The sequence below is a fragment of the Hemicordylus capensis genome, chromosome 3, assembly GCF_027244095.1.
Source record: "Hemicordylus capensis ecotype Gifberg chromosome 3, rHemCap1.1.pri, whole genome shotgun sequence".
NCBI classification, from domain to species: domain Eukaryota; kingdom Metazoa; phylum Chordata; class Lepidosauria; order Squamata; family Cordylidae; genus Hemicordylus; species Hemicordylus capensis.
Genome location: NC_069659.1, coordinates 308583306 through 308609550, shown reverse-complemented (window position 1 = coordinate 308609550; position 26245 = coordinate 308583306). Strand labels below are relative to the sequence as shown.

General features: G+C 42.9%; 1 protein-coding gene across 6 annotated transcripts in view; it reads right to left on the bottom strand.

Annotated features, from left to right (window-relative positions):
* ACSL3 (acyl-CoA synthetase long chain family member 3) overlaps window positions 1–3025 on the bottom strand; it is a 99981-nt gene extending 96956 nt beyond the window's left edge. For 3 of the 6 annotated variants that reach the window (XM_053306743.1, XM_053306733.1, XM_053306742.1), the window contains exon 1: window positions 2737–2886. The gene's annotated coding sequence lies outside the window, so the exon portion shown is untranslated. Of the gene's footprint in view, window positions 1–379; window positions 515–2736; window positions 2887–2925 lie in introns of those variants that run through there. The other 3 variants (XM_053306739.1, XM_053306738.1, XM_053306734.1) reach the window with 3 other exon arrangements.
* Between the last annotated feature and the right edge of the window lie 23220 nt (window positions 3026–26245).

Genomic DNA, 26245 nt, shown 5'->3' with positions numbered 1-26245 from the left:
CGTTCCCAGGGTGTTGAGCTCAAAGAGCTCGAGAGAGGGTTCAGCCTCTCTTAAAGGGCCCTCCCAGAACTGAAAGCAGCACAATACTGTGCAGAGGCCAGCATAATGGGAAGTATGCTCTCACATTGAAGGGTTGGTTTGGGTTTTTCTGCTAGAGTGGCTCCTACTTGGCAAAATATTGAAGATCACCATTTATTTCAGCAGCAGGGAACACTCCTTGCATGCTTCAGACTGCAATTTCAGAACAGTTCCCTAGCTATGATTCAAGCAGGGCAACCCGAGTGTACAAATCTTTGAATGTGTATTTTTCAGGAGCTTGCCAATTCCCAGGTGTATAATCAATAGCAAAATTCAAAAAGCCAAACACACCCAAACCTACCAGAATTCTGCTCTGATCAGAGTTTTAAGAGGCTCATTCATGCACATTTGAGATTAGTAACAAAGCTTTTGGTCACTATCTGCAATAAGGTTCAAACAAGACGTATCACATCATTCAACATGCCGGAAATATTTCCTGAAAATGGAAACAGCACAACATCAGGAACGCAACCAGATATATGGTTCAGATGAAAACACTTTCTAAAGAAGCATCCTATGTCAAAGCTGTACAATACAAGCTACTATTTAATTAAGTTGGTATCATTTCCATCTAATTTGTTTTGCCGATCATTAGATTTATTGCCACTCCCTCCCTCAGATGAAGCTACGCAATATCAGGCCATAAGTAGTACAGTATATTTGTAAGCCACAGCTTGGCCTCCATATAGACCAGGAGTTCCCAACCTGTGGTACTCCAGATGTTGCTTGACTAGAACTCTCATCATCCCCAGCTACAGTTTATAGTGGCTGGGAATGAAGGGAGCTGTAGTTCAGCAACATCTGGAGTACCACAGGTTGGGAACCCCCAATATAGACTGTAACCCTCTAGATATAATATTCACTCCCCATTTCTCATTATCTTTTCGGAAACACCAGCATTAACAGCATTTTATGGGCCAACTATATTGACTAGGTGGCCAAGTTTCTCATTCTCCAGATTATCATGTTTCTTTTGTGTTTGCACTTTTCTTCAGAACCAAGGGAGAAACCAAGAAAGCTGAATAGACGACACATACAATCAGTTCAGATTGTAACAAAGAACTGTTTACAATCACTCCACATGGACAGGAAGCATTCTGCTATACTCTCTATCCTACTACTATCTGGCTACAAGAGATGGCAGAGCCTCAAACTCAGAAAATCCTGTGCTAACACCACCTTAGGTAGTCCCTACAAGTGTCATTCCTCAGCTTTTCATTTATATTCTAGCCTCATCAACTCTTTGTGTGTCTGTGTGTGAGAGAAAAGTTGTTAAAATATACCATTGTGCATAGATCTATATATATTATTGGTTAAGCAGGGTTTGTGATAGCAAGAGGGCAGCAATCTCAAGACACTAATCCTTTAGTGCATGGCAAGTAAGAAGGAAAAGGTAGTCTGTGACAAGCAAGTACGGTTTGCTTACTTTTTCAAGTCACACACTGACATTCATATCATCCAATATCTTCTTGTAAGTACACAATGAAACAGCTAGTTTCTTTCCAATATAGAGAACATATGATTGCATTTATACAGACAGAACTAACATTGATAGAACTACAATTCTGATTTGCATTTGTGATTAGCATTTGAAGGACCACTGTACCCCTTGGCTCCATGTTCACATTCACAAATGCAGATAAGAATCCCACTTCCAGTTCATGCATGTTCCTAACCAAGAATATAAGGTTTCAGAGATGCTTGAGTGAGTGCAGTCAGGGGCGTAACAAGGCTGGAGTGGGCCCAGAGACAAAATTTTAAAATGAGCCCCTCACTGATACACACACTCACTTCACATGTGACTTGCCTCTGGGGGGGCCCTTGAGGTGTGGGGGCCCCCAGGCAGCCGCCTCCCCTTGCCTAATGGTAGTTACGCCCCTGTGTGCAGTACCATCATATGATGTTTACTTGGAAGCAAGGCCCACTATGCTCAATGGGGTGAACTCTCAGGAGAGAGCATAGGATTGCTTTGAATGCACAGGTTCACACACACATCTTTGATACTGGACGAGTACAATATTAGCTCCTAATCCATCTACTAGGAAACAAGTCCCAGAAGCACTGGCTTTTGAATGAACTAAACGTATATTTGATTCTTCTGCAGGGTGAGGCTTCGCATGCGAAACCACTGCCACGGATTAAAGCACGGCAGACGGGCTTTCCTATCTCCAAGCCCTCTTGGAAGCAGGTCACATGTTCCACAGCACTAAGCACGGAGTGGAAGACATAGAAGAGTAAATCTAGCTAGTCCAAGTGAGAAGGGAAATTGCTTACGTGTAGTTCTAGAGAGCCATTCATTGTTCAGGATTAACCACCCCAGAATAAAACTGCGGGATCTCGAGCAGAAGCCAGCCACCCACCCACCCCGTCCAGCGGTGATCGCCCCCACCCATTCCCACGTGCAACTTGAGGTCTCCTCCTCACCACCCCAAGGCTGGACGGGCCCAGCGCCTCGCCCCATTACTTCCCCAGGGGCAAAGACGCCTTCCTCTTCCTTCTGCCCGCCTGAGCGGCCCCCACCCTCCCACATTCCCTCCAGCCTCGCCTGTCTCCCCCTCAGGCCCTCCACCCACACTGACCCTTCGCTCCTCCTCCCCACCCCGCACGCTCGCGACCCCCTTTGACGGCTTGTCTACCGACGGGCTCCACCACACTCACCACCACGGCCGGCGGAGAAGCCGGCGAGCGAACCTGCACCGCGCGTGCCGAAAGACACCCCCACCCCCACGCTTTTAAGCAGCCCCCTGGGGTGGGCCAGCTCGGCGGAGCCAATGGCAGCGATGCCACCGCCCCCCCTCCCCTCCTTACTCCGACCCCTCCCCGTCCTTCCGCTTTAAGCTGGCGCACCTCACAATCGCCGCCGCCGAGCATCCTCATTCGACATGCCGGAGCGGCGCTTCCTCATTGGCCCGCGCGGGGTGGCGCGCGAGGGGCTGGCGCTGTTACGTTCTAAACGGCTGTGTCGGTGAGAGGTGGGAGAAGTGAGCGCGAGCGAGCTGTGTAAGGGTTACTATCGGTCACCTCTCGCTTGGGGTTACGGGCGCCGTGGAGGAGGAGGAGGAGGCGGAGACTGCCGCTTGTGGATGACACAGGAGTTGCTGGAGGAAAGGAAAGGGTACGGTACGGTACTAGTACAGTAGTGGCGGAGACTGTCCTGAGCGTGGGAAAGCAAATGCTTTCCTTTTCTTGACTGCTTCTGCTATAAATAAACGCAACCCTGGTATTGCCCCATTGACTGGCTACTGCACGGTTGTTGTTATTAATGCACTATGCATAGATGCTTGCGTGATTATTGCGTAAATATGTAATGGGTAGTAGTTTGTTATGCAAATCAGTATGGCTAGTTTCTCTGCCCCCACTATTTAAATCCGTAATCTAAAACAGGTTATTGTTTATTCCATAATAACGGTAATCCTCACAATGTTCTGACAACTCAATCATGTACACAGTGCTGCTGGGAAATCATGAATGGAGTACAGGAAGCTCAACTTGGCGTCTGATTTAAAGGGCGGATTCGAGTATAAAGGAGAGGGATTTTCCCCCACCTTGCATATGTTTACATTTACTGTTTTAACAAAATGGTATTATTTGGAGCAATAGGATGAAGACACTGGCCTCAGTACTAAAAACTTAACATAGAAGTAAAGCCCATTAACTTAATATGGAACTTACTTACTTCCAGTATCCTGTTTCTACCATGCTTGCTTGGAAGCAAGCCATGGCTTCTTTCAGTGGGATTCACATCCAAATAAATGTAATGTAGAATTGCAGCCTACATTATATTTCCATGGATTACTTACCTAGGATATTATTTACATCAGATAGTACTAGTTCCACATAGCCAAGTTTTATAAACTATACACCACAGCTGTATGGTGTGACAGCTTATGATATTTATGATAGCTTGATCCCTGTAATGCCATCTACTAGTGCAAACAACTGATGGAAGATAATTGCACCTGTGAAGTTACCACAGAGTCCACCGAACTTCTGGGCAAAGATCCAGTCCCCTGCAGGCCTGGGGGGCCTCCAAATGCTGAACAGCTCTCTGATGTAAGTGGCAGGATTTCCATGCAAAATGTGGTATCTCTCTACAAGTTTGTGGGAAGTATCTTATTCATAATCTCTTCTAAAAATACAGAGAGAGAGAGAGAGCATGTTCTGGAGTTTTTAAAAAAGTTTATTGCCGCTTATTTGACAGCAGGGGTAGCAGTCGGGGGTGGTCATGGGCCCCCAAAAGGACTTTAGGTCCAGGCTCCAAAATGACCTAGGTGCACCTCTGCCTAGAGTACATGATCACTGACTTCTTGTAACAGGACACCTCCCCCAAAAAATTATTGGGTGTATTTAACTGCATCTATTTAACCACAGCACAGTATCCTTCCAATGGCTGTTGCTGGTGTCTATCTTATGTTCCTTTTTAGGTTGTGAGCCCTTTGGGGACAGGGATCCATCTTTGTGTATTTATTTTTTATTTCTCTGTGCAAACTGCTTTGGGAACTTTTGTTGAAAAGTGGTATATAAGTATTTGTTGTGGTAGTAGTAATGTGGTCATTGGGATGGGCATGGCCATGGGGTGTGGTTATGGGGACTGTCGAGAGTACCTGCACTTCTGCATTTGCAACTGCATCACTGGCCATACAACACACTACCTTCTGTTTTACAGATCCCCCCCCCCACTTTCTGTTAAGCAGGGAAGCCCTGAGCAAGCAATGCAGAAAGTTGCTGTCTGGGTATATTTTGAGACTCTGTTCTGCTCCTTAAGAGCAGCTCCATACAATAGTGCACACAGCAACAATGTTTGCTACAAGCACCCTAGTGTTATGCTGGTGTTTGCCGCAGCAAAACATGTAAAGTTTTCTGAGAGCCAGCTCAGTATAGCGGTTACAACATTGGACTAAGACCAGGGAGACTGAGTTGAAATCCCCATTCAGCCATGGAACTCACTGGGTGCCTCTGGGCCAGTGGCTTATCTCTCAGACCAGCCTAACCTACCTCACAGGTTTGTTGTGAGGATAAATATAACTGTGTACACTGCTCTGGGCTCCTTAGAAGAAGAGTGAGATATAAATGTAAAAATAAAGTGAGAGTGATAAAATGTGCATGCTTGAGCACACACATACACATCTATTTAGACTAAACCTTCCCCTCCACATACATGTACGTACATGAGCGTTTGAGATCATGCACCTCTCATTCATACTTCATATACGCTGGGGGAAACATTGGTATACCACCACTTTACTTGGATCAAATCAATTGTATAAAGCATTCAACCACTGTTGGGCTCCTTGATGTTAACCGTGCAGTTTTCCTTGGAATTTGTAGGAGCCACCTACATTGGCTTACATCCTCATCAGGCACTTTCCCCTTGCTGTCATTCTTCCTGTGAGGCAGCATTGTGTGAGGGAGGTTTTAATAATTCAAGGCCCATTTATATACTGCTAACACAAGATTGTAGAGAGAGATGATGGTAGCATGATAGCACATTCAGGGCTACTTTGTGGTAGACGGTTCAGCACCTCTGGTGGGCAAAGTGTATCTGGGCCTACTGGAAATGATGCAGTATTGCATACTGCTTGGGAAGTCTTCCCAGGTACCTTGACAGGTATGTTGGTCCACAAAAGGGTTAGGAGGTCCTAGGCATATGAGACCAACACACTAAATAAGTTAACCCTTATTTTCTTTTAATAATTGCTTTCTTGATTGTGGTAAATACCCAATGCATAATGAGATCCAGTGTTGCATAGGTCTCCTCTTCAGAGTTCTGCACTTGTAGCAGAGAGTCTAAATCACGATGAATGCAAGCAACTTTACCCTCCAAGTGTTGTGCAAACCATGGGTTCTACCACATCTTGCCCTGGGCCAGATTTCAAGAAGCCCACCCAGAAAAGTTTTGCGAGATGACACTAAGAAGATGCAGTGGTGACAGGGGGAAAGCATGTCTTCTCCTCCATTACTGCCACAGAATAGGTTTGATAATGAGCTCTAACCTGTGTTTGCTTGGGCTCACCCTGAGTTCTCCTCCACTAACATTCCAGAAGGCCATGTAACCCTATTCTGTTGTTGCTCTCTTCTTTGGGGAGTGGGGGTGGGTGGGAAGTTAAGACACTTGTGCCTTTAGCATGAATACTCCTAATACATGAAACTGTTGGCAACAAAAGCCACTCAGTGCAGGGACCAAAAGATCAGAGATATAGGTGCTCTGGAGGAATGACAACATGCACTCTGAATCATGGGCAGGGATGCAACTGTCCTCCCCTTAGGCTTAGAAGCTCCTCCGTGGCATATTTAGAAACTACTCTGAAGCTGAGCTGCTTCTGTTCTTCCTCCAAGTAGCTGTGGAGGCTCTGTTTCCACTGTTCCTTTTTGATAGCCCATTTTCTGTGTGAAGTGGTGCGTGGAGTGGAGAGTCCAAAAGCAATAAATGAACTGCAGAGAGAACAGCCGCTAAAAGTGCTGTTAATATGTAACAGTCCAGGTAAAATCAGCACAGTTCCAAGTCGACTGATAGACTAAAATGAGCAGACAGGGTAAAGTCAATAGGTCAAGTAACTCTTAAGTGAGGTCTTTCAGACAATTGAGATAACTATTAATCATCATTACCCCTGTCAGTGGTTTATTTGCTTGGCACAGCAGGTTTCCCCCACTTTAGTTTTAATGATATGGGACAAGCACTGGAGAAGCTGGAAAAGGTATTTCTGATGACTTGACTCAACTGAGACAGGAAGAGACAGTGAAAGGATACTGGAATGGAAAATGCCTTTAGCTACTTCCTGAAATTTGGGAATTCATTGATCACACTTTTCAAAAGTACTTATGCTCTTCAGACATGAAGACAACCAAGAGAATGCTAGCAGTGAGCAAAGGTGCAATATAATCATAAGAAGCAGTCTTAAATATCAAGAAAGAAAGAAAGAAATTGCTGTGGTAGACAGAGCTGGTTCAGGCAAAACACAAAATCAGAGGGCCATTCACCTCCAGTTTCACTAGCCAAACATTGGAACCCAAGGAACTGTCTTTAAATTAAAAATGGACCCACGGTTTCGCTCTCCTAATTCCATTTGTTACCTTTGGTTTGTAGTGAGTTACACTGCCTATAAGGGCATTTTGGTAGCACCTTCATTACATCCAGTCTGGGAGCACATTTTGCCTTTGCCTACAACTGGAGTTGAAGCTCCTCCCTTGCTCTGGCTCCGATTGGCTGCATGGGCTGTCCTTCAGGAAAGAAGGAAGCCTGTACAGTCAGCTGCCCTGCCTCTCTGCAGGCCAGCAAGACTCCAGAAGGTCTGAACGCAGAGGGGAGAGCAGGGGGAGGGATTCAGAAGTATGGGTCCACTGGACCTGTGGTTCCATATTTCATCTGAACCGGCCCAAAGACTAAACTAAAATTAACAAGACAATTTAGATGACATCTTAACTAACAAAGTGTGAGAAGAGTCTTCCGGGGTGCACCAACAGGCCTCATGCCACCCCCTAGTCCACTTGCATGCACACTGCTGCACAAGGAGCTTGTACTTCTGAGTGCTGCTGATGCTCCAGAAGTCTATGTAAAATTGGAAACATGTTGCTGAATCTCACAGGACAGGGGGAGTTGAGCAACGGCTCCTGGCAATTTCTCAGATCATGCATGCTTCATTAGTCAGGATGTCAACCACAGATTATTATTATTTCTATACCACTTTTGAACAAAAAGGTTATCAAACTGGTTTACATAGTAGTATGAATGAGAAGATAGTTCCTGTCCCAAAAAGGCTTATACTCTTTAAAAAAGAAAGAATTGATAAGGATGAAACCCAATGATAATGGTGGAAAATGTTTGCTTAAAGATCAGTTCTTTCTGTGGAAAACAATGGGATCCAATTATATGAACTGCACATATAGCTGTATCCCATTGTTGTCCATAGAAAGAACTGATCTTTAAGCAAACATTTTCCATAAGTGACAAAGGGCAAGCCACAGCTACAGTTGGTGTATGGGCTCTTGCCTCACAAGCCCTATTTATAAAGTCCAGCAAGATGTCGAGCTAAGCTTTTTAAGATCTGGACTGCAGCCCAAGGCCTTCTTCTGGTGCAATTGGCCCCAAAGGAAAATCAGACCTAGGGATGCCTTGTAAACACACATTTGTATAAGAGCTTCCTGAACTGCAGGCCAGTAATTCAGTGCTAAACATAAAGTTCAGGATGGTAACAGAGACCTAAGAGCAGAGCTGGTCTTGTGGTAGCTAGCATGACTTGTCCCCTTAGCTAAGTAGGGTCCACCCTGGTTGCATATGAAAGGGAGACTAGAAGTGTGAGCACTGTAAGATATTCCCATCAGGGGACAAAGCTGCTCTGGGAAGAGCAGAAGGTTTCAAGTTCCCTCCCTGGCTTCTCCAAGGTAGGGCTAGGGAGATTACTGCCTGCAACCTTGGAGAAGCTGCTGCCAGTCTGTGAAGAAAATACTGAGCTAGATAAACTAATAGTCTGTACAGTGTACAATACAATACAACAAATATTTGTATACCGCTTTTCAACCAAAGTTCCCAAAGCGGTTTACATACAGAAATAAATTAATAAATTAATTAAATGGCTCCCTGTTGCCAAAGGGCTATGGCAGCTTCCTATGTTCCTATGACCTGACAACATACTATACTTATTTTGTCTATAGTATACACCTGACATCTATGTATGTTGTGTAGATGTGACACTTATTCAGATCTATAGTAGGATGGGCAATCCTTGGTATTCTCTGGTATTATTACCCAACTAGTCTTCCCTCTAACAGGAATTCCCAGATGTTGTTGACTACAACTCCCAGCATCCCCAGTTGCAATGACTTTGCCTTGGGGATTCTGGGAGTTGTAGTCAACAACAGCTGGGAATCCCTGTTAGAGGGAACACTGTACCCAACCCTACTCATTGAGCTCTATTTCCTTCCTTACAATGACTTGTCTATAAATCTTCATCTGATATGGCACCTTCTAGATCAGGGATTCTCAGCGTTGGGTCCCCAGATGTTATTGGACTTCAACTCCCATAATCCCCAATCAAAGGCAACTGGGGCTGGGGATTATGGGAGTTGAAGTCCAATAACATCTGGGGACCCAACGTTGAGAATCCCTGTTCTAGATCACATGGGTAATCCTGTTTGTGTTAACTACCAATATTGTATGTACATAGATATAAATAAGAGGTACAATGGTGGCAGCTATCCTGAATACCAGCGGGTATCGGTTATCCTTTGTCACACAACGTTTGAGTGAGGCTGAGTTCACAGGAGATAACTCAGTTCGATAAAGACCAGTTCTTCATTTTCATCCATCCTCCTTAGCTCAAACAAGTGGAGAATTGACAAGGGCACAAGGCAGCTCTGTAGTTGGGATGGATGGGGAGTATGCACAGGATGGGCAGAGCTAGAATGAGGTATAATGAGAGCAGGAAGGGGCTTGAACAAGGTCCACATTGTTGCCTTCTCTTCCCAAACACACCCTTCCCTCCATATTAACTTAATGGGCTCTTACCTAGTTCTGTATATCAGTACAGAAGTTGACAGCATAAAATAAAAGCCAAAAGTGTGGAGAAAGGGCTACACCAAGGACTTTTATGCTCCAGGTTATAACAGTTATGCACAACTGTCTGGAAATACAGGTAAACTACTGGTATTGATAATCTGGTATTCATAATACTGGATGATAATTAGAATTAAAATTGTGATATTATATAACTATTGGGATATTTCATTCTCACACCATCTAGAGTTTCTATCTAGAACTCGTGGCTTTTAGATATCTGCATAGAACTAATAGCTTTCATAAGTCAGGTAACAACGGTTGCTATATCTTTCGTTTATATAACATAACACTGAAATCCGATCTAGGAATTTTTCTCCATATTTTTCTATCTGACATCATAGGCCTATGAATCTATAGTTCCTTATAGGAGAAGCTGTACTATGTGTTAATCAGAAGAATCAGGATGAAAAAGATCAGAAAGACACTTGTGCATTTAGAACTTTATTTTGAGAAAGCTTCTGGATGATTTTTATATAGGCTTTTGAATCAAAAGAAGGATGACATCCATGCAGGGGAACCATATTTATTGAAATCATGGATCTCATTGAGTTACATTCATGAAGGCTCTACTTTTTGCTGGGTTTGAATCCCCCCCCTTTCTTCTCTCCTGGCTAATCATAAGCTTTTATTGATATAAGATTAATTAATAATATGTTTAATAATATTTTTGAGTTTGTAGGTATGGGATGGGACCCTTGTAGTGGATGTTTTGTTCTGCCTGAAATAATCATAATATTCATGTATACGTTGCTGCCTTTTTTCTCTTTGTGGTTGTTCGTTTTGGCTCTCCCTTCTGTATTTTGTTTAACTGCTAGATTCACAATTTTACTGATGGTAAGATTGAGTCCTATGTTAACAGTTCTTATTCTATAATCATAATCATATATATATATATATATATATATATATATATATATATATATATATAATCATAATCATATATATATACACACACACACACACAATTACTAGTTGTATCTTGCATATAGAGGAGGGTTTTTTATGATGGATATGCTTCTGTGTGTAATCATGTATACTCGCAGAGATGTAACCCTTTCTTTTTTTAATTAAACTAACAATAAACGCATTATAAAATCTCAAAAAATGTTTTTCATTTGTATTTTTAAATTGTTATGTTATTATATTATGATTTTACTGGAGATTTTTTTATTTTTATTTTTGCAAATTTCCTGAAAACATAGTTTAAGGATGATTTCAAAATCCATTAAATAGATAAATACCCATACAAAGGAAAATATTCAAAGGCTTACATTTCTGCTATTCCTCTTGCTACCCTAGGAGTTCATCAAGGTGGGTAAATATGACTGAATAGCAATGTAAGGGTGAAGGTGAATGAGCTTTTTCTGTAGCCACAGCCTTGAACCAAACCATATCTCAATCATGAAACTTTCAGGAAAGAAGGAAATGCTCTGTGTACATTGGCCCCAAAGTTGCCATGATAACCTGAGCCAGCACGTTATTGCTAAACACACTTGAACTTTGCTCTATTAGAAATCTCTGTCCAAACTTTGTATCTCAGGGACATATTCCAAACTAAATGGGTAGTGACAATTCCCTTGTCCACTGAACTTTAACATAATAACATATGGGTCAAATTATACCCAATGCTCAGTCACACGGGTGTTTTTGCTGCAGGGTGGATTTCTTCCCCTAACCCAAAGCAGCTGTAGAAAGCTGCAATCTGGATTGGAATTTGATGTGGCAAGTGGAGGGTACTTCTCTCTTTCCTCATGGGATTCCCAGTCTGTAATCAAAATATCTCCCCGCTAGCTGCTTTTCACCCAACAGAGGAAAAGATACATAATTTTATATTTTGATTGATAGGGTGAAATACAGCTTGAAGGGGATGGCTTGATTATAAAAATGGCCCACAGGAAAGAGATAAGTGATCCCACCTACACGTGCTGCAGCCACTTTACCTCCTTTGGGTAAATATATATTCAGCAGAATCATGTAGCAACCCTTATAAGGACCACCCAAGATATTTTCTTAATAAGGGGAACTGAAACTCTTTAGTTAGTCATTTAGACATGAAGCTTAGTAAATCCATGCTCATAATGCATATAACACTACACATTTATAATTATTACTGACGGAAGACTTGTCCACACAACTGAACTGGGTAGAACAAGCATCTGTCTACCCAGCTTTGGGAGTTGTAAAGGTAAAGTGTGCCGTCGAGTCAGTGTCGACTCCTGGCGACCACAGAGCCCTTCGCTTGTCTTTGGTAGAATTCAGGAGGGGTTTACCATTGGCATCTCCCACGCAGTGTGAGATGATGCCTTTCAGCATCTTCCGATCTCACTGCTGCCCAATATAGGTGTTTCCCATTATCTCGGAAACATACCAGCAGGGATTCAAACCAGCAACCTCTGGCTTGCTATTCAAGTCATTTCCCCACTGTGCCATTAGGTGGCTTGTGCATGCTACAAAATCTTGGTTCTGTGCAAGTGAAAAACAAGGTGGGAGGCGGGAGCAGGTTCGTCTGCTAAGCTTCAGCCTCAGAAGTTCCCTTAGGTAAACATATCTTGCAAAACAACCAAAGCTTTTCCGTTATTCATTCTAAGTGGAACAAACACATGTGAGCATGGGAGGACGGCATCGTAGCAGTGGGCTTTATGTCGGGGGCTCTCTTTAGACATGATAATGAATGTAGGTGGAGTGGAGAACAAACCCTTTCACCTTCCATGCCACTGTCCTGTTCTTATGTACATTCACCCTACCTTTATGAACATGGGGTTGTAGCTCAGTGGCAGAGCATCTGCTTTGCATGCAGAAGATTCCAGGTTATATCCCTGGTGCCTCCAGATAAGGATGTGTAAAGACTCCTGTCTAAAATACTGGAGAGCTTTTGCCAGCCATCCTAGACCATGGTGAACTATGTAGACCAATGCATATAAATGGAACCAAGATCTAAAAAGCACCCTAAAAGAATGGGTGGAAATCTGCACAATTATGTATAGGTGAGGGACAGCTGCTGCTCCCTTTACCATCACCAACATTGCCAGCACTAAACATTTATTTATTATTATCAAAGGTGTGCTAGATATTGTACACAAGAAAAGGGGGCACCATTCCTGTCAATCAAGACTACGATGAAGAAAAGGTTGCAGGACTAACAATGCATCCCACCACAATGGGTTCACTTGTATCACTCCTGCCTGCACCCTTCTTGATAGGAAATGAACTTTGGAATGTGCAGATAAAGCAAAATGAACCATAAAAGCAGATTAGAGAGGAGATAGAGGCTTGATTCACATTAACAAGCAGTCTAAAGGTGGAACCTGTAAAAGCGATCATTTGAAGCCTTACCTGTTGAACCATTTGTGTCCAGCTGCTCAACAAATAGATCTGTACATTTTTGCAAAAGGATTTGTGGTGGCTTTATTTATTTATTTATTTTATCAAATTTGTACATCACCCCAAACTTTCATCTCTGGGCAGTTAACAATAACATACAAGTTAAAACAAACATAAAATTTAAAAACAATTTAAACAACTTAAGTCAAAAGAGATTAAAACCTAAAAAATTAAAAAGCCCATAAAGCTTGGGTAAAGAGGTGAGTTTTCAAATGCTTTTTTAAAATTGCCAGAGATGGGGAGGATCACATTTCAGTAGGGAGCGCAATCCACAATTTTGGGGTAGCATCCAAGAAGGCCTCTCCCCGTTGGGCCACCAGCAGAACTGGCAGTAACTGGAGACAGACCTCTCCAGAAGACCTCAATGGGCGGTGGGGCTCATAATGAAGAAGATGTTCTCTTAAATACCCAGGACCCAAGCCGTTTAGGGTTTTATAAGTTATAACCGGCACTTTATATTTTGCCCGGAAACCTATTGGCAGCCAGTGTAGCTCTATCAGCAAAGGAGTGAAATGGTCTCTCCAAGATTTCCCAGAGACCAACCTGGCCGCTGCATTCTGTACCAACTGGAGTTTCCAGGCTATGTACAAAGGCAGCCCCACATAGAGCACATTGCAGAAGTCAAGTCTGGAGGTTACCAGCGTATGCACTACTGTTTTGAGGTCATTCATCTCAAGAAACAGACACAGCTGGCATATCAGCCAAAGCTCATAGAAAGCCCATCTGGCCACTATCTCAACCTGAGATACCAGGGAGAGGTGTGGATCCAGAAGTACTCCCAGACTGCATATCTGTTCCTTTTGGGGAAGTGTGACCCTATCTAGAACAGGTAAATCAAAATCGTTTCTCGAGTTCTGACCCCGCACAATAAGTACCTCCGTCTTAGCTGGATTCAGTCTCAGTTTATTCTCCCTTATCCACCCCATTACCGCTTCCTGGCAAGCATTTAGGGAGGTTATGCCATCTCCTGATGATGTTGACTTGGAGAAGTAGATCTGGGTGTCATCAGCATACTAATAACACCCCACATTAAATCTCCTGATGATCTATCCCAGTGGTTTCATGTAGATGTTAAAGAGCATTGCAGACAGTATGGAGCCCTGAGGGACGCAATATATTAGCTCAGATTTTGAAGAGCAACAGTCTCCAATAGACAGCATCTGGAATCTGTCTGAGAGATAGGAGCGGAACCACTGTAAAACAGTACCTCCCATCCCCAACACTCTGAAGTTCCAGAAGGATACTATGGTCGATAGTATCGAAAGCCGCTGAGAGATCCAAACGGACCAAAAGAATCAACAGAGTCACACTTGCTCTGTCAATTCCCAATTGGAGATCAGCCATCAGGCCAGCCAAGACAGTCTCCATCTCATAGCCCGCCCAAAAGCCAGTTTGAAATGGGTCTGCATAATCAGTTTCCTCTAAGACCATCTGGAGCTGAGAGGCTACCACTCTCTCAATTACGTTGCCCAGCCACAGAAGGTTGGTGGAGTAAGGCCTATAGTTGCTCTACACTGAGGCATCTAATGCAGGCTTCTTTAAAACAGGTCTAATAATTGCCTCCTTAAAACAAGGAGGCATCCTGCCCTCCCTCAGAGAAGAATTTATGATTTCTACCAGGCCTCCCACAACAGCCTCCCTGCTGGATAGAACAAGCCATGTTGGGCAAGGGTCAAGAGGACAAGTGATTCCACCAAGTGGCTTGATGGAAACTGGTAGATCAACATGGCAAGGAGATTTACTTGAATGGTTCATCACAACAAGCAGCTTCTAAAATGGTGACCGTGGGGTCTTTTACTGCATTGGGTTTATTAGATGAGGAAAGAAGACAAGAATGTTCCAGCAACAAACCACTCTTCTGTACAGTACCACCCTTGATTCCTTTCTCTTGTTTGTGTTTACAAATAAAATCCAAGTTTCAGTTTCTTACAGTGCCAGGCCTTTAACTCAAATAGCACCACAGTAATTTTCCAGCTGAATGGATGGCACAAACCCTGAAGGGAACTCTTGGAGGCATAATGTAAGACCTGTTTTACAGGTTGGCTTTCACGACAAAAACCTAAAACAAAGTGACTTGCATGCAAGAGAGAGCATGGCACTGGAGATAGTTTTTTTGAGGCTCAATAAGACTAGTTTTACAGGTTGGCTCTCATAACCTGAACTTTAAAAAAAAAGAGAGATACAGGCAAAAGGAGAATTGGTCTTGTGGTAGCAAGCATGACTTGTCCCGTTAGCTAAGCAGGGTCTGCCCTGGTTGCATATGAATGGGAGACTAGAAGTATGAGCACTGTAAGATATTCCCCTCAGGGGATGCAGCCACTCTGGGAAGAGCAGAAGGTTCTAAGTTCCCTCCCTGGCTTCTCCAAGATAAGACTGAGAGAGATTCCTGCATACAACCTTGGAGAAGCTGCTGCCGGTCTGTGAAGACAATACTGAGCTAGATAGACCAATGGTCTGACTCAATATATGTACCAGCAAATCTATTAGAATATACCCTGTTGCCATGTGGGGCCCATTGAATAATGAAAACGTAAGTATGATAATGGACATTATTCAGGTTAAGTTAGTCATGACCAAGTTCCATTGCAATTAATAAGACGTAAGTTTAATCATGATTAACGCATCTCAGTTTCATTGCTGCTTAGTCATGAGTGGTCTGTCCAATATATTTAATTGGACCCATGTCTGTTGGTGTCAAAATGTGAACAGAATTTTATCAGCCAAGTCTATGCAAGCATATCCAGTGAGATTGTGATTCTATATACATTTTTATATACAAGTTCCCTTCTATATATGTTCCTAAACACAAGTTTTAAGGTCATGACAGAATTTAGTTTGTAAGCTTTGTGGGGCAGAAACATTTATCTACTTCACTCTATAAAGCACCAAGCGTACTTTGTTTATTTCATTTCTCACCTACTAGTATGGTTCTAAGCATCAATAAGCAATTTCCTCCATCCTTCTGGGACAAAGAATTCAAACATTTCAGCAGTAAGTACATTTAACAGATTGTTCGGTAGCAAGCATGACTTGTCCCCTTAGCTAAGCAGGGTCTGCCCTGGTTGCATATGAATGGGAGACTAGAAGTGTGAGCACTGTGAGATATTCCCCCCAGGGGATGGAGCCACTCTGGGAAGAGCAGAAGGTTTCAAGGTACCTCTCTGGCTTCTCCAAGATAGGACAAGATTTTTTTTTATATAGGACAAGATTTTTTTATTGAACCAACAAACTACCAAAGCATACAGTACGTTGCCAAAGCACAATTATATACAAAGTGGTTGTTTGTACATGATATATCTACAAAGATTTACACACAAGGATTTGGAAACCCACAAAGTTATGAAGTATATGCAGGTAGTACTGTAACTCAGGGGTGGGGGATTTCAAGGCACATCAGGTAATGGGTGTGTGTGTGTGTTATGTCCGTCCAAGATAGGGCTGAGAGAGATTCCTGCCTACAACCTTGGAGAAGCTGCTGCCAATCTGTGAAGACAATACTGAGCTAGATAGACCAATGGTCTGACTCGGTATATGGCAGCTTCCTATGTCCCTACCTTAGCTATTTCCCTGTCACTACAGAGTTACAGAATATACTAACATAGCCTCTAGCACACCCTTGGAACAGGCAAATAAAGGTTGTCTAGAAATGACATTTCTACAGTGAATGCAACTAGGTGCCGTCACCAAATGGAAATGCAGTCAACTGTACAGTTATTTTAACAGTTCTGTTATACCTGTGTACCTAGTGCACTGTTTGCAGGGGAGCAGGTTTCTCATTTAATTTTTCAAAGCTTTGTGTTTATATTACTAAAACGGAACACTTCACCCCTGTTGCAAAGCAAGCACCCTGCCCACTGGATGCATTGTCACCCATGGTGACAATGATATCTAAGGGTGGAGGCTGAGCAACTCAACATCAGAGTTGCTAGGCAAGTCTGGTTTTGTACAGTTATAGTAACCTATTCACTACAATATTAACCTCAAGTGTGTGACTTTCTTTTACCCCACAGGAACAAATGGCAGGCATTCATTTCTGAGGAAGAAAGTGAAATGGCATACCCAGGGTCACTGGGGTGGGTGCTATGTCCTTGGCAATCCCAATAATCAAGAATCCGTCCCATTGTTGTCTGCAGAGTCCCATGCTGGCTTCAGATTTGCTGGAGTGATTTGAGGATTTCCCAGGATGTTTCTGTCTCTAACCATAAAAGATCTGGGCAGCAGAGTTTATTCTAGTTAGGTTTTTTTTTTGTTTTGTTTTTTTGTTTTTTTGTTTTTGTTTTTTTTTTGAAGGGGGATATTTCAGTTTGCGACTCCCAAGGATGTGGACAAACTGCTTTAGACTGTGTGTCCTACAACCTGTTCTCTTGATCCTTGCCCAACTTGGCTTATTTCATTTGGTAATTGTATTGTCAGAGAGGGTCTGGTAAATATCATAACTGCTTCTCGGAGGGGGGGGCAGGATCCTGCCTTATCTTAAGGAGGCTATCATTAGACCTTATTTGAACAAACCTGCATTGGACCCCTCAGAGTTGGCTAATTACAGACCCGTCTCTAATCTTCCTTGGTTGGGTAAGGTGATTGAGTGGGTGGTGGCCTCTCAGCTCCAGGCAGTTTTGGATGATACAGATATGTAAACTAATTTCACAGGGGCTTTCAAGTGGGCTATGGGGTTGAGACTGCCTTGGTCAGCCTGATGCATGATCTCCAACTGGCTATTGACAGAGGGAGTGTGACTCTGCTGATCTTTTTGGATCTATCAGTGGCTTTTGATACCATCGACCATGGTATCCTTCTAGGTCTCTTGAGGGAGGTGAGATTGAGTGGCACTGTTTTACAGTGGTTCCATTCCTACCTCTCTGGCAAATTCTAGATGGTGTTGCTTGGAGACTGTTGCTCTGCAAAGAGAGAGCTAAAGTGTGGAGTTCTACAAAGCTCTATACCGTCTCCAGTGCTATTAAAAATCTATATGAAACTGCTGGGAGAAATCACCAGGAGGTTTGTTGCAGGTTGTTATCAATATGCTGATGACACCCAGATCTATTTCTCCATACCAACTTAATCAGAAAATGGCATAATCTCCCTAAATGCCTGCCTGGAGGTGGTAATGGGCTGGATGAGGGATAACAAACTGAAGTTGAATTCAAATAAGACAGAGGTACAGCCTGTGAACTGTCGGGACCCAAGAGATGGCTTAGATCTGCCTGTTCTGGATGAGGTTACACTCCCCACTGAAATATCAGATACGTAGCTTGGGAGTGCTTCTGGATCTCATACTCACTCTGGTTCTCAGGTTGAGGCAGTGACCAGGAGTGCTTTTTATCAGCATCAGCTGATATATCAGGTATGTCCATTTATGGAGGTAAAGGAACCTTAAGAGAGTGGTGTGTATGATAGTAACCTCTAGGCTTGACTATTGTAATGCACTCTACATGGGGCTGCCTTTGTATGTAGTCTGGAAACAACAATTGGTTCAGAGTGCAGCAGCCAGACTGGTCTCTGGTGCAACCCAAAGGGGTCATATAACACCAATTTTGAAAGAACTTCACTGGCTGCCAATATGTTTCCATGTGAAATACAAAGTGCTGGTTATTGCCTATAAAGCCCGTAATGACTTGGGTCCAGGGTTCTTAAGAGAGCGCTTCTGTGTCATGAACCCTGTTGCCTATATAGTCTAAAGAGGTCTGGTTAGGGTTGTCACTGGATCATTTGGTGGTGACTCAGGACCAGGCCTTCTCTGTGGCTGCCCCAGGGCGTTGGAATATGCTCCCTGTTGAAATAAGAGCATCTCCTTCTCTGTTTGCTTTTAGGAAGATACCTGTTTTTTCAGGCTTTTAATTGAAATTTTTAAAACTATTTAATGTGGTTTTTATTTTGCAAGATTCTTTTGTTTGTGGCATTTAACTGTTTTATATTGTTTTTACACAATATAAATTACACAATATGGGCTGGAGAGCTGGTCTTGTGGTAGCAAGCATGACTTGTCCCCATAGCTAAGCAGGGTCTGCCCTGGTTGCATCTGAATGGGTCTGCCCTGGTTGCATCTGCCCTGGTTGCATCTGAATGTAGTGTGAGCACTACAAGATATTCCCCTCAGGGAATGAAGCCGCTCTGGGAAGAGCAGAAGGTTCCAAGTTCCCTCCCTGGCTTCTCCAAGATAGGGCTGAGAGAGATTCCTGCCTGCAACCTTGAAGAAGTCGCTGTCAGTCTGTGAAGACAATACTGATCTAGATAGACCAATGGTCTGACTCAGTATATGGCAGTTTCCTATGTTCCTATGTTCCTACACTTATTGTGTTTTTAATTTGTACACCGCCGAGAGATTTATATATCAAGTGGTCTGGAAATATTATAGATAGATAGATAGATAGATAGACAGATAGATAGACAGACAGACAGACAGACAGACAGATAGATAGATAGATAACTGGTTATCACATGGTTAAAATTTTGCTTATTTCATGATGTTCCAAAAATAATATTAATTATGAATAAATAAAATGGTAACATTATCCTTTATTTACAATTAGGGTCAAGGGCCTGCACTTTTTATGAATCATAGATCCCCACAGCATCTTCTGGATATTACTGAGCACAGATGCCTAGTAATGAGGAATTCTGCATTCAAGCAAAAAAGTGGGTTGTAGATATGTGAAGGAGAAGGTCATGAGGATGCAATTTCTAGCCTAGCATGTCAGTTGGATTTTTTCTCCATACTGAGTATCCATATGCCGGTTTGCATAGCCATCCCATCAATGGCCAATTTGCACATAATGCGGAACCTAGGATCCAATGTACCTGCAGTTCTGCTCCCTGACACGCTAACCTGCCTGCATTCAGCGTAACTGCCAGGATCCAAACTGCAGTCAGTGAGACTGCAGAGAGGATGAACTGGCTGCACAGGTGAGGGAACTGGTTTCCTCTTTCACATGAAGGACAACCGCAGCAGCCAGTCGGAATGGAGAGAGAGATGAACTTCCTTCCCTCAACTTCAGTCTCGGAGAAGGCTGCCTCCCGTTCAGCATTAGAATGTAACGACCCCAAACTCAAACTTCAAGTTGGAGCAGCAATATTCACAACAACCCGGGTGTTCAAATTGGAGTTTGGGGAGGGAAACCTTGGGTTACTTTTTGAATGGGACAGAGGTTTTATGCATTACAAGAAATCCCACCTGTGTCCCGTTTAACTCTGGTTTCCCATTACATGTGAATGCAGCTTATGTGTCAAGAACTGATCACTGTTAACTGTCATATTAGCTGCAAAGAAAGAGATGAGGGGAAATGGTGTGTGATACAAGCAGAAGTAACTCTTGGTCATATTAATGAGTTTCATGAAGACCTTCGTCAAGAGATTAGGAAATTTGCTCATCCTCAACAGTGTTTGCGGCAGCAAGCCTCTTTGAGGAACATAAATTAATCAGATTTGCAAACCAGTTATTTTGAAAGGGACTAGAGTAAAGGGTTTGAGGGATGTAATCCCTTAGTGGCCAAAAAAATTTCATAACAGTGCTATGCAATTCTGTGCTACTAGCGTATTACCTAGTTCTTAATGTTTAGTGAGACATGTATTTTTATTTATGTATTTATTTATTCGATTTCTATACTGCCCTTCAAAAAATGGCTCAGGGCGGTTTACACAGAGAAATAATAAATAAATAAGATGGCTCCCTGTCCCCAAAGGGCTCACATTATAAAAAAAGAAACACAAGATAGACACCAGCAACAGTCACTGGAGGTACTGTGCTGGTGGGGGATAGGGCCAGTAACTCTCCCCCTGCTAAATGAAGGGAATCATCATGTTAAAAAGGTGCCTCTTTGCCAAATTGGCAGGGGTTAGATCTTGTGTAATTTGGATTGTGTGATCTTGTATGATCTTGTATATTTAGGGTTGCCATATTCAAGCTTCCCAATTCTGGGTCACCTAATTTACATATTATGCAAATTATGTGGCAACTAATTTGCATTTTTGTTTATTTATTTGGCAGATGTGTATACTTTCCCCTCCTTCTCTGCCCTCTCATGTGATTGGATCCAGAGTAAAATCTGGGCATTATGGGCAGCACATTTGAAATCTGTGTAAATCCAGGTGGAATTTAGCAGCCAGGTGGAGAAGCCAATACCCTAAATTCTGGGGGACATGGCAACCCTAGCAATAGCACTTAGCACTTACATTTATATACCGCTTTATAGCCAGAGCTCTCTAAGCGGTTTACAATGATTTAGCATATTGCCCCCAACATTCTGGGTACTCATTTTACCGACCTCGGACGGATGGAAGGCTGAGTCAACCTTGAGCCCCTGGTCAGGATCGAACTTGTAACCTTCTGGTTACAGGGCGGCAGCTTTACCACTGCGTCACCAGGGGCTCCAATCCTATGTGTAAAGTTACACCAGGGGCTCCAACCCTATGTGTAAAGTTTACACAGAATACCTCCAGGCAGGCACAGAGCTCTTAACAAAGCATTTTCATTAAGCAACAAACAGACTAAGTAAAAATAGGTAGCAGATACAAAAGCTTGGCAGATTCAACATATTTCAGTAGATTGAAACCTAACTGTAGGTTCACTAAACAATTCAAACATCTGTTACAAGATGTCTGTAGAAATGATTCATTTGTGAGCCTTGACAAATGAATCGTCTCCACAGACATCCCACTGGCAATCTAAAGCTGGGTGTATTTAAACTGTATTAGTACAGCAGTGTTTTAGGCCATATTGTATCCCCCAAAAGGGTATAATTCCAAAAATAGATGCATCTTAATTAAAAAATGGAGGAGTAGGAGATGTTACTGCAGATTTTAGTGTATTTAAATGCCATCTCTTTACAAATGCGGGATTTATATTAAAAGTTCCCAATAGGTTGTAATGTGTTGGCCCAAGATGGCAGCATCTACTTCTCACCAGAATAAAATGTAAGCTCCCAAAGGTCCTGCTTGATTGTGGGTCAACAGTTTATCACGTTTCATAATTTTGTTCATGGAACAAGAGCCCTCTTTCTTGGTGGCAGTTCAAGGATGATACACTTGAACTGACTCCACACACATGCAATTTGGGACGTGCATCATCAATTTCCCTTCCCCACTATTCCACTTCTTCTAACCATGAGGGAAGGGTTCCAAACCACCCCCTCATACACAATCAATACTACTTTAGCATAGCCATTAGATTGCATGTAAGGATGCAGATCAGATGGACACTCTGTTCTATGCAATTAGGAGATGGGGAGCAGCATACCAGCAGAGAGAGCAGGATGTGCTGATGCATATCCATCATTATATGTGGGTGGGGCTTGTTTGGAGGTATTGTCCAAACTGAACTATTGTGTATGTTAACATACACATGCCATGTCAGATCTGTGTGCCTGTGTATGAAAATAGCTGAGTAATGCTGCTGTTCCAGTTTCAACCATTTCACCAATCCTAAATGGGCTTGGGCCTAAAAATGACACTCAGAAATGAATGAACCTGTCTGACTAAATCTGTAAAGCTACATGATCAGGCTGTAAAGATGTTTGCGGTGTGCGGGGGGAGACATTCTAATTGAATTTTTCTTGTTTGTATGTTGCATTGGAGACTAGACACATTCAGCTTACTGTACTTTTAAATTATATAATAAGAATTAATAAACACAATACCAATACTATTTTTTTAATGTAACAATACAAAAGATTGTTTAGGTTTTACCCAGGTTTATAGGGCATCAACTGACAATTAAAATGCCACAGAGTCAATGGCCGATGTGTCCAGGGGCAGTTCTGAGTTGCCCACACTGCTCCAGGCTCCTAAGCTTAGTGATGGATTCAGACACAAGTTAAGTAAATGACAGTTTAGGGCCTTACATTATGAGGGGCCTCTGAATACAAAAAAGAGATTAAATTTCAGGTTTTACATAATATATTTCTATTTAAGGGTATTTGGTCAAACCTTGATCAAATGCTTGGTATGAAAGCTGAGTAAGACAGCACTGTCCTACCCAGCTTTTCCTCCTGTCCTGCTTCCACACATTTACTTCTTCCTCCTCCTACGTAGTTGTCTGCACTCACACAACCAAAAATTGGGCGTGCACACAGCTCCCAAACCTGGGTAGGGCACTTGTCCTACCCAGTTTTCAGTTGTGTGAATTACCTCTATTCGTTTTTTGTTACATCTTTGCCAAATAAAGCTAAAGCTTTATTATGCCAAAGAAAGGTAAAGCTAAGGCAGCACTTGCAAAATGATGTAAGAGCTCAGCTGGTTAAAGTAGCATGCCTGTACTTCATGAATTTTACCTACATTATTTCCAGTGGCCAAAATGCCCCACAGGCTTATGGGGGAGGGACAAGAGCTGGCAAGAACCTAACAAACTAACAGAGCACAAGGCTTGCCTTACAGCTGCAGCATGCAGAGAGAGGAAGCGGTTTTTGCATGTTTCTCCTCTCCACAAAAGCCCTTTTCATGTCCAGGAACAAGTGTAGGCCTCACAGACATATTCTTGAACACAAAAAGGGGAAGGCAGCCCTCACAGACATATTCCTAAATGTGAATAGGGCTTTTGTGGGAAGGCGAGAGAAGCCAATATTGTTTCCCCTCTCCCACCCCCTTATTCTGCAGCTGCAAGGCAAACCTCAATGCAATTAGTTTCTCCACCCTCATAAGCCTGCAGGACATATCAGCCAATATAAGCAGTGTGCCCGAAGTGCAGTTGTAGTGCGGGTGTACCATTCTAAGCATTTGTGCTCTTGCACAACACCACTGACCCATGGTACACTGCAGGACATGTTGGCCAATAGAAAAATTATGATGGAACTTATCAAAAAGGTAGATCTGTAGTTCTTAGCAAGTCCAATCTGATCACATAGTTCCCCCCGCCCCACCCCCGGACATTCTGGCACATGAATTAGAGTTCTGTATCACAGCCATGGTGGCCAGTCAGTAAGGGCAGGGAGGGCTGTGCTGCCACTGCCACAACCACTCAAAAAAGGACCGAAAATAAAAAGAAAACACTGTGGGTAGTTTAAAACAAACAAATAACTTTGTCCAGCCAGCCAGGGAAGCAAATATTGGAGCTAAGACCCTGACAGCATCAGCTCTCAGCTGCAATGTTTCATAGTGACCATTACGGGGTGGGTTTAGGGTCAAGGATAAAAGTGCTGGACTCCTCATCCCCTCTTTGTTCTTCCAGTGTTTGTCTCCATTTTGTCTCCCCAGAGTTGGCTGTTTGTTTTGGTCTCTCTCATCAGCCAGGAGCTGCAGCTGAAATTAATCTGCTGGCTTTTTCACATTTGTTTGTAACCTTTTCTTTAAATAAATCCTTGTAGTTCTTCAATACTAAAGAACTGTCTCAAGATCTCTTGCTTTGCTGCTTTCTCACCAAACTGGTTTTGCTTTGCTATTTGGGGACTGAACTGCCGTTCTTCCCCTACAGAACTCCCTACCTCCAGTTGCTGCCGCTGCTGCTTCCTCCCCGGCTCTGCTACTGGAGGGAATAGCCTGCTAATCAAGGCTATTTCCTCACCTCGTTGCTTTGGGTGCCCCTCATCACCACCTCCCCGGATTAGACATAAAAGGACAAAAGAGAGAAGTGCTTTTGTTCTTTTATGTCTAATCCAGGGAGGTGGTAATACAGGACACCCAAAGCAACAAGATGAGGGAATAGCCTGGATTAGCAGGCTATTCCCTCCAGTAGCAGAGCAGGGGAGGAAGAAGTAGCTGCTGGAGGAAGGAGCAGCAAGTTCCCTCCCTCCCAGCAGATTGGCTGCCTCTCTTCTCCTCTGGCTGGCTGGACACTGTAAGTTATCTTTTACTAGCCATAAGCTATTTTCTTTTCTTTTCTTTTCGGGGTGTGTGTAGGAGGAGTGCTGGCTGCTGCTAGAGTGGCTCAAATCACTCAGCACCTGATGGGTAGGCCCACTGGAAATATTGGGAAACATATAAATCCTTTGTACTGTTCACTGCATGGTTTTTGCAATTAACATCCTTGCCTGCCCCCCGCCCCCCATCCCAGATACCAGCAGCTGTACTTGGAATACAAGATGCAGTTAAGAACACTTGCCTAAATTTTGTAGACAAGAAGGAAAATACATTGCATGTGGTAGCAGGTGGAAGTGGGATAGAACTCCATAGCATTTAGCAGTTATCTATTACAAACACACACACAAATTACTTTCCTTAAAAAACAACAACGCACACACCATAAAAACAACCTGCATACTATCCCCCACAAGATTAGAAACAGCTGTCAGTGTGCACTCTTAGACAACAGCTGCCTGCATCTTCCTCCCGACTGTCAGACCAATAAGACATTTAATTTCATTGGTTTAGAAATGTTAGTACCCAGTTTTCATTTGGCTCCATGTTTGTGAATGGTTTTGAAAAACTCAGGCTGATGTCCTGACAGCCCAAGTGTCCACGCTTCAAGCAGCTGCGGGGACTCAGTGAATCAAGTCATTCTTTATTACTGTCATAGACCAGCATAAAGTATAAGGGGGACTACATGTTAAAAGTGAGAGTAGATAAAAGTGATTACATATGGAACGGTACATAATAATACTAAAAAACAGTAGAAAGTACACCAGAAGCATGAGGGCATAAAAGCCTGAATAGTCATAGAAGTCATAAAAGTGCATAAAAGGCAAGGGGGGGGGCATAAAAATGGATGTAAAAAGATTAAAAGACATGAAAAGACAGAAAGATATAAAAGCCTAAGTAATACAACTGGATAAGGGCCAGCCTATAAGGCTGTAAGGAGCAGTTAAAAAAAAAAAGGGAAGAGCATAAGTCTTTCTATTGAATCAGTATTGATTGAACAAAGTATAGAGCCCACCCAGAGTCGCCGAGGCTGTTAAGACTCACTGCCAGGACTCAGTGAAAAACGGTGTCCTGGGTGCTTTGTTGCAATCTGAATTATGAACACAATTGCACAAGAGCACTAGGTGCTAATATTTGGAGGAGTGAAACTGAGTTTAATTATCGAAAGGGGGCTGTGGGCTAGGCCTCCGGATTTTTTTAACTAAGTAGCATTGCCACTGGCACGCTCCCTGCTTTAAGGGACATGTTTCCATGTCCACATTTTCAGTGCTGAAGAGCACCCTAAAATATTAGCACTCTTGCACAGTTGCATGCAGAGCACAACAGAACAGAATAGTGTGTGGTCAGTGCTGGATTCAAACACAAACTAAGTAAATGACAGCTCAGGGCCTCACATTATGAGGGGCCTCTGAATACAAAAAAGAGATTAAATTTCAAGTTTTATATAATATA